This window comes from Choloepus didactylus, chromosome 14, assembly GCF_015220235.1.
Source record: "Choloepus didactylus isolate mChoDid1 chromosome 14, mChoDid1.pri, whole genome shotgun sequence".
In the NCBI taxonomy this organism is placed as follows: Eukaryota; Metazoa; Chordata; class Mammalia; order Pilosa; family Megalonychidae; genus Choloepus; species Choloepus didactylus.
Genome location: NC_051320.1, coordinates 5,094,468 through 5,108,625, shown reverse-complemented (window position 1 = coordinate 5,108,625; position 14,158 = coordinate 5,094,468). Strand labels below are relative to the sequence as shown.

The 14,158-nt window shown below is 46.9% G+C and overlaps 1 pseudogene; it reads left to right on the top strand.

Annotated features, from left to right (window-relative positions):
* Nucleotides 1-2,184: 2,184 nt before the first annotated feature.
* Nucleotides 2,185-14,158, top strand: part of LOC119509582 — an 81,866-nt pseudogene continuing 69,892 nt past the window's right edge.

Sequence of the window (14,158 nt, the reverse complement as noted above, 5' to 3'; positions counted from 1 at the left end):
ATGGATTGCTGCTTGGGAAGGATACCCAACCCCCATTGGCCCCTGGTGATCACCGCCTCGCCTCAGATGAGACCACCCAAGCCCAGGAGCCCTCCAATGGAGAGGACACTGTCCATGACCACAAGTGAAGGTCACTCTCCACCACCCCTGTCACCCCACTCTCAAGCCAGCTAATGGACCCAGATTCCTCCTTGAGAAACGGGAGGGCGAAGCATCAGAGCACCACCTGGCTAAAATGATGGACTACATGACCAGGGGCCCTCCTCTTTATGCTCTTCACTGGAAGTCCCAGCTCCTATGACTGTAAATCTACCTTGCACTCTGCCAGCCCCTCCTGGCGAACTGACCATTATATCTTTAATCTCACACAAGAGGGACAACCTTCCTACATCTTGCTTGACTTCAGATCCTTCACCGAAGCTACCGACCTACGTGCTAATAAGGGCTCATACAACAAAAATGAATAGATTCCCTAGCCCAGGTAGTATTGGATGACCACCTAGCCTTAGATACTTCTTGGCCAAAAGAGGGGTTGTCTGCTCCATAAGAAACACCCCTTGCTCCATTTATATTAATAATTCAAGGCCAATAAAAATTAACTTATAAAAGATGGCTCAAGAGATTAGGGTATTCCACAGGGTAACCAAGGTTTATCCATAGATACCTCAGACCCTAAAAAATCTCCTAGCTAACCCCTGAAGGGTGGGGGGAATAGTTACACAAAGGCTCCCAGCTCTTGGTTTTACCATTGATTGACATTTTTACAACCAATTTCCTTAAGTATTTTATATACTGGCTCAATAATAATTCTATGCCTCTGGCAGTAAATACATCAACCATCCAAACTGTCAAAATCCTCCAAATAAATCATGCTGAGGCATCAAGGGATGCATTGTCCTAACCATTAAAATTGTTTGTGAGCTGCCTCAGCATCCACCTCACTTTGGCTAAGCCATCTGCCTCAACACCAACCTTTCACCTCGTAAATAGCAGCTTCCAGCCCTGGGGCATAAACTCCCCAGAGCCCAAACCCACATCTGCAGCCACCACCCACATCACCCACACACCTCACTCCAAAGCCAGAGCTAGTCCCAAATGATAAGCTGACTATCCCACTGCTCTACGACCCCCCAGTCCCTTTCCCTTTAAGCACATGTTTGCTTGAAACTAACAAATCCTTGGTGCCTGTGGGAAATCTACTAACCTCCAGCCCTGGACCACAATAGAGGCAGAAGCCCACAAGTTGCTCTTGTGTGCTCCCCACCTGCTGGGTGAGCCCCAGGATTGCATTTCTCGTGCCCCACCCCTCTCATGGGGACCCAAAGTACTACACATTCTATTTTCTTGCATTATAGCCTTAGTATCCACTTGTATCACTTTGAGCTCCACCCAAACCCAAGTTTAAAATCCAACATCTCTAATTTGCAACAACGTGGTATCAGAGTTTGGTAGAGTTTCAATTAAGGGAAAAGAATTACAAGAGTCAGCCCTAGATTTACCCAATATCACAGAGACTTGAAAGCATTTGGTTCCTTCAGTGAAATGTGAATACTGCAGAGTTGATGAATTATATGATATTCTTAAGGAGGGAATGAAAGCAAAGCCATCAGGATCCTATTGTGTAGAATAAAAGCAAAGGAAAGAAATTTGCATTCAAATTGACAGGCGATGAGGAGTTGCAAATTTCTGGTGTTGTGTAGGTTCTAATATAAATAAAAAGAAATTCACAGATACAAAGCAAATACAAATGTTCCTGTTCCTCCATGCTGATACTAATGTGAAGAAGATGTGGTCCTCCCATTTAAATGCTTACTTCTGCATTAGGGAAGAAGAAAGTTTCCTGAAGGACACAAGAGTAACTACTGACTAACTTAGCCACATTCCAAGTACTATAACAATCAAAAGAAAAAGTTAAGTCAAGAATCCAGGCAGCTTCCTGGAGGATAGCCGTCAAGCTGTGCTCCTTGGAAAATAACGAGTAAGCTGCACTCCGTGGAGAGCAGAAGTGGAGTGGAAGAGAGCACAGGTACAAAATGGTGGAGTAGGGAGTTTTACAAATCACTCCTTCCACTAGAAAAATGAAAGAAAAGAAAATGAAAGAAAAGAAATTGGAATTTACTAGGCAGTAGCCCTGGAGCCAGAATGGACAATTAGAATAACTACAGGAGTACACGAGGAAGCAAAATGCTGCTGGGAGTTCAGCTTCTGCAGGTGCAAGCAGGAGCCAGTGAGCAGCCCCTGCCGTGCACCCCGTGGCAGCTGTGGAAACGGCTGCAGCTGCAGCACCAGATGAAAGGCAGCCCCGATCGCCAGAGAGGAGAGGCAGCTGAGGGGTTCAGCAAGGGTGTTGATTCTGAGAGTGGAAAGGAGCCCGCCTGGGCAGCGCACAAAGTGGCGTCTGCACGGGTTGCGCCAGGGAGAATGCTTTGTACGCATGTGGGAACCTGTGGAGAGAGGAGGAGGAGGAAGAAAAGTTTGTAGCAAAAAGTTTTTTAGTTGATGTCAGCCCTGGACAGGGGGTTAATCTCTTATTGCCACGGGCTGGTTTCTGTCAAGGCCTCGGAGGCTGCTGTTATCTTTCTGCTGCGGGCTGTTTTCTTCAAGGCCTCAGGAGGCTGTTGCTGCTCTCTGCATTTCTAGAGGAGACCCGGCCTATCAACACAGCCTCCATTCTGGGAGAGGCCAGCTTGTGACAGAGCTGACAAAGGAAATCGCCTGAAAGTTGCTGAGGGTCAGGGTTGGCCTAGGGGATCTGAGTGTGGAAGCTGGCCACGTTTTGGCCCTCTGGGCAGCAGCACAGCCAGCCTCCAACTGGAATCCGCCTGGACATAGAGAGCTGGTGCACCTTCTTTGGCTGTTTCTGTTTTGTTTTGTTTTGTTTTGTCCCACGTGTGGGCATTTCCTGGTCTGGTAGAGCCCTGAGGGCACATCATAGACTCTGACTTAATTTTGGCTCTCTCTGCAATGAAAAAAAAAAATTGGTTGCATTTCTTCTTTCTCTCTCTTGTGCTGTTTAGTCTGGTGGGTCCTCCAGGGCCTGGCATGGACGCGAGCCTCAGTGTCTCCCAGAATCAGCGTCTTCTGGCCTTACCTCAGCATCTACCGAGATATAAAGAGCCAGGGCCCCTCTTTCTCTTTTTTTTTATTTTCCTTTTTTTTTTTTTCTTTTTTTTTTTTTGGTTGTTTTCTTTTTTCTTTTTGTTTCTGTTTGTATTTTGTGATCAGGGATGCTAGCCTAAGTTTCATCCTCAGAGCAGCATCTTCTGGGTTCCCACCAGCAAGTAACAAGAGACCAGGAGAGGCAGTGCCCTTTGTTATTTATTTCTCCTTTTTTTAATTGTTCTGTTTTGGGGTGTTTTGTCTGTTTGTTAATATTTTTTCTTTGCCTTTCTCTCTCTCTCTCTCTTTCTCTCTCTCTATCTCTTCTTTCTTTTTTTCTCTTCCTATTCTCAGTCTTGTAGACCAAAGAGTGGGAGGATTAGATTTCCAGAGTGACCACAACATAATACACAGAATGCCCAGTTTTCAGCAAAAAAGTACAAAGTATGAAAGGAGACAAGAGAGTGTGGCCCTGTCAAAGGAAGAAGAAAAGAATTCAATGGAAAATATTCTGGAGAAAGCACGTCACTAGAATTAATAATCAAAGATCTTAGAACAATGCTCATAAATAGGATCAATGAGCTGAAGAAAACATGGACAAAGAACTAAAGGAAATCAGGAGAACAGTATGTGAACAAAAAAAGAACCTCAATAATAAGACAGAAATTATTAAGAAGAACCAAATGGAAATTCCAGAACTCAAAAATGCAGTAACTGAAGTGAAACATTAAATAGAGGGTTCAAGAGCAGAGTGAAGGAGGAAGAAGGAAATATGAATTTGAAATTGTCCACATTGAGGAGCAGAAAGAAAAAGAAAGAAAAAAAACTGAACAAAGCCTGAGAAACCTGTGGGATACCATAAAGCACACCAATATACACATCATAGGAGTCCCAGAAGGAGAAGAGAGAGACAAAGGGTCAGAGAAAATATTTGAACAAATAATAGGAGAAAACTTCCCAAATTGATGAAAAATATGAATATATAAATTCAAGATGTGCAGCAAATGCCAAGCAGAATTGCGGGACACTGATTACGTGCTTCAACTTGGCGGGCCTGGGCCAGGGGACCGGATCCGCCCCTGGGGAGGGTGGTGGGCACGGGCGACAGCGCCCTCCACAGCCCCCCGGGCCTGGGAAAGTGAGGCCGGAGGCAGGCCCCATTTCCTCACCCAAAATACCACTGTTGGGAGAGGCTTGCCGGAGGGAACCGCCTTTTCCCCACCCCCTTGTCCTGCTCGGACACTCCTCGTTGCCAGAGCAACTCCCCCACCTCTAGTGAGCATGCTCAGTTACCGGAACAACTCCCGCCCCCTGTCTATCAACCTCTGCACCCTCTCTGAACCAATCCAAGCCTTTGACCTCTACAGCTACCCCGCCCCCTAATCACCCAATATAAGCTGGTGCTCTCCCCTAATAAAGCGCTCGCTCTCTTAGTTTTCCACACCCTCAAAGAACCGTGTCCCGCCTGCTCCTTCTCGCCGCCCTCCTTGCACGCCTCCGCCGGGGACTAGGGCCCAGTCCCCCGCCTCGCCCTCGCCTCCGGGAAAGAGCCCCCGCCGCCGGTACCCTCAGAGCAACGCCGAGAGCCGAGGGTTCAGCAACCGGCTGCCCCCCCCCCACGAAGCAGCAAACGCGACCGCAACTGGTGCCCCGTGTGAGGACTTCTCCACACGACGGTTTAGCAGGTCGCCCGCTCGCCCGGACGCCTCTCCAGCTTCCCTTCTCCTCGCCTGCAAGGTAAGGGCCGCCTCTCCTTCGCCGCTTCCGGAGCCGCTTTTCCCTCGCCGCTCCGCGTTAGGGGCCGCCTCTCCCTCGCCGCTCCGCGTTAGGGGCCGCCTCTCCCTCGCCGCTCCGGAGCCGCTCCTCCCTTCCCCAATTATCCCGGCTGCCTCTCCTTCTTTTCTTCTATAACCCCCATTCTTCCTAACGCTCTCCCTCTTCCCCTCCATTACTTTGCTGTCCTCCTTTCTGTCTTTCTCTCTTTGTTTGGCGCCCTGTACCTCTTTGCAACTGCCCCCCCCAGACTGCTTCAAAATGGCGAACTTCCTCCTTCTTCTTCTACTGAGGGGAGGAAGTGCTCTAGTGATGACGTCAGCCCTAAGCCGGGCCGGAAACCGCATGCGCTTTACCCCGCCCTTTCACAGGGCGGAGTTAGTCCGCCATCTTATGCCTTAGACCCCGCCCTTTTATAGGGCGGAGCTAGTCCGCCATCTTATGCCTTAGACCCCGCCCTTTCACAGGGCGGAGCTGGTCCGCCATCTTATGCCTTAAGCCCCGCCCTTTCACAGGGCGGAGTTAGTCCGCCATCTTATGCCTTAGACCCCGCCCTTTCACAGGGCGGAGCTGGTCCGCCATCTTGTGTTTTAGCCACGCCCACCGCGCCGCCATCTTGTGGCGCTTGGGGCCTCCCACTTCCGCCTCCCCCTTTGACAAGCTCCCCCTCGGAGCCCCTGCCGGCAGCTGCCGCCGCTCCTCCCACCCTGCCGACTAACAACCCCTGGCTGCCTTCTGCACCTCAAGGCAACCCTTGGGACAACGCTCCCCCTACCCCCACTCCCGTGCCAGGCCCTCTGCTTTGGGTGCACCCTGCTAAAAGCCAGCTTAGAAAAATTTGCCCCGCAGTGCGGCTTTGGATCAGCCTAGCTTCAGATCTAGTCACTCTGGCTGTTCATGTATTTGGAGAGCCGCCGGAAAAAATTATCTGGCCCCTGGACGCAGGCCAAACTCGCCTGCTTATACGTGATAACCCAGACATGCAAATCCTCTTAGAAGGATTTCAGGGGGAATTCAGCTGTCATTATCCTAGCCATCGACTGTTACAGGGGCTCGCCAAGCTTCCCTTCCGCAGCCCCTTCCATCCTTTTTCTCCTCTGCACCCATCCCGGGTGCCACTACTGTCTTCACTGACGCCTCCAAAACCCGTTTTGCCTTCCTCTCTTATTCCCAGGACCACCCTGAACCCCGCCTATTCAGTTATGTTAACCTTCATTCAGTCCAAGTGGGGGAAATTCTGGCAGTGTCATACGCGCTAAACGCCCACTGCAACCACCCAGTAAATATTTTCACAGACAGCCTCTACACGTATCAGGTCTGCCGAGTCCTCGCGTTTTCCACCTTTTTCCCGGGAGACTCGGCCATTGATAAAACGCTTTCTGACCTCAGAAGCATCCTGGAGCATCGACAGGATCCTTGGTTCATTAGCCACATTCGTAGTCACTCAGGCCTTCCGGGGCCCCTGGCTAATGGCAATAGTATAGTAGACCAAGCGGTCTCAGCTCAAAATACCCAAGCTATGCTAACTCACACGGCAGCCCCTCCGGGGGACGCTGTTAACCAGGCCAAGCTATTGCATTCTAGGTTTCACTTTTCGGCTACGTCGTTACATCATCTATGTGGCCTCCCCCTAGATACCTGTAAACATCTTGTCCGCAATTGTGCAACTTGTGCGCCCTTTGCGCCGCTTGGCCCCCTGCAACCTCAGGGAGTCAACCCACGAGGCCTAAAACCCAATTCTAGATGGCAAATGGACGTAACTCATGTTCCGTCCTTTGGACGCCTCAAATATGTGCATGTAATAATTGACACCTTCTCGGCCATGTGTTATGCAGTCCCCCTCGCCGGGGAAACGGCCAAGCACTGTATCAAGGCCCTAAGACAAGGAATTCTCTTCATGGGAGTCCCCTGGGACCTAAAAACGGACAATGGGCCTGCCTATCGCAGTGCCTCCTTTGCGGCCTTTCTTCAGTTATATAACATCACCCATCATTTCGGCATCCCCTATAATCCTCAGGGGCAAGCCATTGTGGAAGCAGTCCATCGCCGCTTAAAAATACAAATTGAAAAAGAGAGGGCTATGCTCCCCCAGGCAACTCCAGGGGACCTTATCATAGCAGCCCTTATTCACCTTAATCTACTCACATTCAATAAGGATGGACTTTCGCCCCTACATAAACATTGGGGGCCCTCATATAGGCCCACCCAGGCCCCGATGGTCTACTGGAAGGACCCAGAGAATAATGCCTGGAAGGGTCCCTCCCCACTCCTCGCCCAGGGGCGCGGGTTTGCTTGTGTTTTTCCAGATGATGCAGCACAACCAATCTGGATCCCAGGAAGGGCAATCCGGCCCGCCACCAGCAACCAAGCGTCTAACGAGACGAGAACGCCGTCATCTCCGCAGCCTGGTGCACCAGATGACAACAGTACACCTGAGCCTGGACCCCAGCCCGAGTGAGACCCCAGAGAAAAGAGAAATTATACGCCTCTATAGGCAGGCGAAAGCCAGCCCCCTGCACCTCCACAACCCTCACCCTAGTATTGCTTCCCTTCTTACAATTATGTTGGCTCTCGCCTCTTCTACCCAGGCTGTCCTTCAGCCCCACAACCCCCACCAGCCTTGGAAATGGACGCTTGTGCGTTGGGAGGATTCAAAAATTGTCTTTTGCAATATCACTGCACAACCCCCCTCCTTTTCTTTTAATGCCTCTGAATTGTTTCTTCCCGGAACCTTTGCCCCCGCCTATAGCGATTCTGGTAGTTCTAGAAGGGGAGGCCGAGTTGGAGTACGCAGTAACAAAAATCTAGACCAGTATTACATGTGCCCATCCTCAAATCCTGGAAAATCGTACTGCAATTCCCCCAACGAGTACTACTGTGCATATTGGGGGTGTGAAACATTAGCCACTAATTGGAAGCCTCCTGTTCCCGATCAATACCTTACCTTAAAGTGGGCCCCTACAGGGTGCAAACTCCCTACAGTTAACTGGCTCGGTCAAGAAAGCGAGGGATCCTGCACACATCTTAATCTTACAGTGCAGCTCCCCACTGATCCCTCCTGGTTACTCGGTCGAACTTGGGGCTTCAGAATCTATGAGAAAGGAGCCGACCGAGGATCACTTATTCTCATAAAAAAGGAGGCTGTAAGCCAGCCATGCCAAAATACTGCAATAGAAACACCCTCTGGCATTGGTCCCAACAAAGTCATTAACCCTCTTTTCCCACAGCCCTCCAGCCGCACCTCAGCTCCAAACAGCCGCACCTCAGCTGCAAACAACGCATCGCCAACCCCACCACCCCGACCTCCTCTACCCCCCTCTCGCTACTCCTCCCCCCTCCTCAACCTTATCCAAGCGGCCTTCACCTCAGTGAATTCCTCCAGCCCTAATCTTACCTCCTCTTGCTGGCTTTGCCTCTCCACCTCCTTCCCCCTGTATGAGCCAATTGCCTCCAACCTCTCCTTTTCAGAAAACACAGAGGACAGCCCTTCGGAATGCAATTGGAATACCTCTGCCGTCCCCCTAACCTTTCATTCAGTCTCCTTTACAGGGAAGTGCATCCGCCCTCGCTCAAGTAACTCTCCCAGCCTCACAGCTTGTGCCGACTACTCCTCTCCCAGCAGCTCTGCCAAGTTTCTTATTCCCCACAACTCCTCCCAATGGCTGTGCTCCTCTACAGGACTTACCCCCTGCCTTAATGTGCAAACCCTCTATACAACTAATGAAACTTGCCTCCTAATTGTCCTTATCCCTAGGGTCTTATACCACAGCGAGGAAGACTTCTTCCTCCGCCTGGAAAGAACTGCAGATTCCGCCCTTCTGCAAAAGCGAGAGCCCATCACTGCCCTTACAATTGCCTCCCTCCTAGGTCTTGTAGGCACTGGCACTGGAATTGCTGCACTAGCCCGACAAAACTCTGCCCTAACTCACCTCAGGGCAGCCGTGGACGAAGATATCACTCACCTACAAAACGCTATTTCCCATCTTAAAAATTCTGTCAATTCCCTCTCTGAGGTAGTGCTCCAAAACCGCCGAGGTCTCGACCTTCTCCTCCTCAAAGAAGGGGGCCTCTGCGCCGCCCTAGGAGAAGAGTGCTGTGTATATGCCAATTCCACAGGTCTCGCCGAGGACAGCCTAAAAAAGGTCCGAGAGGGACTGGAACAACGTAGAAGAGACCGTGAAGCCACCAGCTATTGGTCCCACATCTTTACTCCCCTCCTTCCTTACCTTCTCCCTCTCCTCGGCCCCCTACTAATGATTATTCTAGCTCTCACTTTAGGACCCTGCATTATCCGCAGAATTGTCCAGCTTGTAAAGAAACAAACGGATGCTATTTTTTCCTCGTTCGTGCAAGTCCAGTACCAGCGACTCGCCACCTCTGACGCTCCCTACTCCAAGATGACAACCAACCCTCCGCGACCTCACCGCCACCGGTCAACCCGCCGACCGCGAGGCCCTTCTCAATTGCCTGAACCTCATACCAACCTCGAGCTCCAGCTTCTCTGAACCTTCAACTTTAAACCTCCCACCTTCGCCCATCCCGCTAGCAGCAAGGCCCCTGTCGAGCGCCCGGGCGCCACACCAATGCTGAGCTCCAGCCTCGCTGAGCCACCGTCAACCCTTTTTCCCCTCCCCAGCCTCCCCCTTCCCTCATCCCTTAGTGGGCCTCTCCGGTAAGCTTCTCCCTTTAATTTGAAAAGAAGGGGGAGATGCGGGACACTGATTACGTGCTTCAACTTGGCGGGCCTGGGCCAGGGGACCGGATCCGCCCCTGGGGAGGGTGGTGGGCACGGGCGACAGCGCCCTCCACAGCCCCCCGGGCCTGGGAAAGTGAGGCCGGAGGCAGGCCCCATTTCCTCACCCAAAATACCACTGTTGGGAGAGGCTTGCCGGAGGGAACCGCCTTTTCCCCACCCCCTTGTCCTGCTCGGACACTCCTCGTTGCCAGAGCAACTCCCCCACCTCTAGTGAGCATGCTCAGTTACCGGAACAACTCCCGCCCCCTGTCTATCAACCTCTGCACCCTCTCTGAACCAATCCAAGCCTTTGACCTCTACAGCTACCCCGCCCCCTAATCACCCAATATAAGCTGGTGCTCTCCCCTAATAAAGCGCTCGCTCTCTTAGTTTTCCACACCCTCAAAGAACCGTGTCCCGCCTGCTCCTTCTCGCCGCCCTCCTTGCACGCCTCCGCCGGGGACTAGGGCCCAGTCCCCCGCCTCGCCCTCGCCTCCGGGAAAGAGCCCCCGCCGCCGGTACCCTCAGAGCAACGCCGAGAGCCGAGGGTTCAGCAACCGGCTGCCCCCCCCCCACGAAGCAGCAAACGCGACCGCACAGAATGAACTCAAATAGATCTACATTGAGACATGTTATAATCAAACTGCCCAACACCAAGAGCAAAGACAGAATCTTAAAACCTCAGCAAGAGAGAAGCAAGAAATCACATATAAGGGATCCTTAAAAAGATTAACATCCAGTTTCTCAATAGAAACCATGGAGGCCAGAAGGCAGTGGGAGGACATATTTAAAGTGATGAAAGAAAAAAAAACGTTACTTGAGAATAATATAATCAGCAAAGTTGTCCTTCAAAAATGAGGAAGAAATTAAGACATTTCTGAACAAATAAAACCTGAGGGATGAGGAAGTTCATTAAAACTATACCTGCCTTCCAGGAAATGCTAAAGGGTGTCCTCCATGTTGAAAGAAAAGGACACTAGACAGCATCTTGATGTTTGATGAAGAAATAAAGAAAGTCCTCCGGTGTAAGTAAAAAATATGGATTAATCAATAGGTCATTATTATTTCATTTGTCATTGGTAATAAGATTTTACTTTTACTTCTTACAAGGCTAAAAATTCACCTCATAAAAAAGCATGGCATGAGTAGACTGAAAGAGAAAGAATGGAAAAATTGCACCATGCAACTAGTAACCAGAAGAGGACTGGTTTAGCTATATAATATCAGACAAAATAGACTTTAAGCAAAAAAAAAAAAAAAAAAAAAAAAAAAAACTGTTAAAAGAGACAAAGAAGGTCACTCAGTAATGAATAAGGAATTAGATGAAAAAAAGATGTAACTATACACACACACACACACACACACACACACACACACACACCTACACACCTAACTGCAGAACTCCACAAAAGATGGAGCAAATAATGACAGATTTGAAGGAAGAAACAGGCAGTTCTACATTAGTATCAGGAGACTCAATGCACAACATTCAATAATGGATAGAACATCTAGACAGAAAATCAGTAAGGAAATAGAAGACTTGAGTAATACTCTAAACGAACTAGACATAGTAGACATATATAGAATAACTCACCCAATAGTAGCAGAATGCATATTCTTCTCTAGGGCATATGGGTCATTCTCCCAGATAGACCATATTCAGGTCATAAAACAAGTCTCAATAAATTAAAAAAATATTGAAAACATATAGTGTATCTCCTCCAACAAAATGAAATGAAGCTGGGAATCAGTAATAGAGAGAGAACTGGAAAATTCACAAATATGGCTGAACTGAACAATGAACAATGCGCTCTTAAGCAACCAGTGGGCCAAAGAAGAAATCACAAGAGGAATTAAGAAATATCTTGAGGCAAATGAAAATTAAAACACAGCAAACTATAACTAATGGGATGCAGCTAAGGCCGTACTGAGAGGGAAACATATAGCTCTAAAAGTTAATATTAAAAAAGAATAAACATCCTAAATCAGAGACCTAACCTCACAACTGGAGTTTCTAGAAAGGAGAGCAAACTAAACCAGAGCAAGCCAAAGGAAGGAAATAATAGAGATTAGAATGGATAAAAATGAAATAGAGAATAAAAAAACAATAGAGAGCATCAACAAAATTAAAAGTTGGTTCTTTGAAAAGATCAAGAAAATCAACAAAACTTTAGCTAGACTGACAAAGAGAAAAAGAGGACATGACTAATCACAAGAAAAGAAAATTATAAATCAATATCCCTTATAAATATAGATGCAAAACTCCTCAACAAAATATGAGCAAGCCTACTCTAACAGTACGTTTAAAACAAGTATCCACTGTGATCAAGTGGGATTTATCCCAGGAATGCAAGGATTATAAGATGACATGATCTTTATATAGAAAATCCTTAAAAACCCACAACAAAGCTACTGGAACACATAAACAAATTCAGCAAAGTGGTGGCATTTAAAAGGAACATGGAAAAATCAACACTAAAAAATCAGTTAATGTAATACACCACATTAACAGAATGAAGAAAAAAATCCACATGACTACCTCAATTGAAACAGAAAAGGCAATCAACAGAATCAAGCACAATTTCTTGATAAAAACACTTAGAACACTAGGAATAGAAGGAAACTTCCTCAACATAATAAAGAACGTATATGAAAAATCCAGATCTGGCATCCTACCTAATGGTGAAAGATCGAAAGCTTTCTCTCTGAGATCAGGAACAAAACAAGGATGCCCACTATTACCACTATTGACATTGTACTGGAAATTCTTGCCAGAGCAATCAGGCAAGAAAAGGAAATAAATGGAAAGGAAGAAGTAAAACTTTCCCTATTTGTAGATGACTTGATCCTATATAAAGAAAATCCTGAAAAATCTACAGTGAAGCTACTGGAACACATAAATGAATTCAGAAAAGTGGTGGGGTACAAGATCAGCATGGAAAAATCAGTAATGTTTCAATATACTAGTAATGAACCATCTGAAAAGGAAATCAAGGAAAAGAATTCCATTTACAACAGCAACTAAAAGAATCAAATATCTAGGGATAAATTTAACTACAGGTGTAAAAACTTACATACTGAAAACTGCAAAATACTGCTAAAAGAAACTAAAGAAGACCTAAATAAATGGGAAGACATCTTTGTTCATGGTTTGGAAGCATTAACATTTGTAATATTTCATCACTCAAGCAGTATACCAATTCAGTGCAATTCTTCTTAAAATTCCAGTGGCCTTTTTTTTTTTTTTTTTTTTTTGCAAAACTGGAAAAACCCATCCTCAAATTCATATGGAACTGTAAGGTGCCCAGATAGCCAAAACAACTTGGGGAAGGGAAAACAGGGTTGGAATACTCACACTTCCTGATTTCAAATTGTATTACAAATTGACAGTAATTAAACCAGTGTGGTACTGATGCAAAGATAAACCAATAGATCAGTGGAACAGAACTGAGAGTCTAGAAATAGAGCCACACTTTTATGGCCAGTCACTTTTTGGCAAGGCTGCTAAGTGCATGCAGTGTGTAAAAAATAGTCTCTTCAACAAATGGTATTAGGAAAACTGGATATCAACACACCGAAGAATGAAGTTAGACCCCTATCTCACACCTTACACAAAAACCAACTCAAAATGGATCAAGGACATAAATATAAGAACTAAAATTATAAAAATCTTAGAAGATAACATAGGGGCAAATCTGCAGGACCTGGGATTCAGCAATGGATTCTTAGATATGATGTGAAAAGCACAAGCAACAAAAGAAACAATAGATACATTTGGTTTCATAAAAATTAAAAACTTTTGTGCATCAAAGGAAGCTATCAGGAAAGTGAAAAGACAACTCACAGAATGGGAGAATATAGTTTCAAAGCATGTATCAGATAAGGGTTTAATATCCAGAATATACAAAAACACCAACACCTCACCAACAAAAAGACAAGCAACCCAACAAAAAAATGGACAAGTGACTTGAATAGACATTTCTCAAAAAAAAAAAAAAAAAAAAGACATACAAATAGTCAATAAACACATTAAAAGATTCTCAACCTCATTATCCATCAAGGAAATGCCAGTTAAAACCACAATCAGATACCACTTCACACACACAATGATGGCAGTTACTAAAAGAATGAAAAATGAGTGTTGGAGAGGGTGCAGAGAAACTGGAACTCTAATGTATTGTCAGTAGAAATTTAAAATGATGCATCTAGTGTGGAAAGCAAAATGGCAATTCCTTGAAAAGTTAGAGATAGAACTTCCATTTGACCAGACAATACCACTTCTAGGTATATACCTGTTCTAGTCTGCTTAATGCTGCCAGAATGCAAAACACCAGAGATGGATTGGCTTTTATTAAATGGGGTTTATTTGGTTACATAGTCACAGTCTTAAGGCCATAAAGTGTCCAAGGTAACACATCAACAATCGGGTACCTTCACTGAAGGATGGCCAATGGTGTCTGGAAAACCTCTGTTAGCTGGGAAGGCACGTGGCTGGCGTCTGCTCCAAAGTTCTGGTTTCAAAATGGCTTTCTCCCAGGACATTCCTCTCTA